Here is a 212-nt window from a genome sequence, read left to right as displayed (position 1 = left end):
AAGAAGGGCAGCAAAGAAGCCACTTCTCCCCAGGAAAAACATCAGGGACAAATTGTTATTCTGCAAAAGGTACAGGGATTGGACACCTGAGGACTGGGGCAAAGTCATTTTCTCAGATAAATCCCCTTCCCGATTGTTTGGGGCATCCGGAAAAAAGCTTGTCTGGAGAAGACCAGGGGAGCGCTACCATCAGTCCTGTGTCATGCCAACAG

This window comes from Etheostoma spectabile, chromosome 12 (assembly GCF_008692095.1).
Source record: "Etheostoma spectabile isolate EspeVRDwgs_2016 chromosome 12, UIUC_Espe_1.0, whole genome shotgun sequence".
In the NCBI taxonomy this organism is placed as follows: Eukaryota; Metazoa; Chordata; class Actinopteri; order Perciformes; family Percidae; genus Etheostoma; species Etheostoma spectabile.
Note: the sequence above shows the minus strand (reverse complement) of the source record.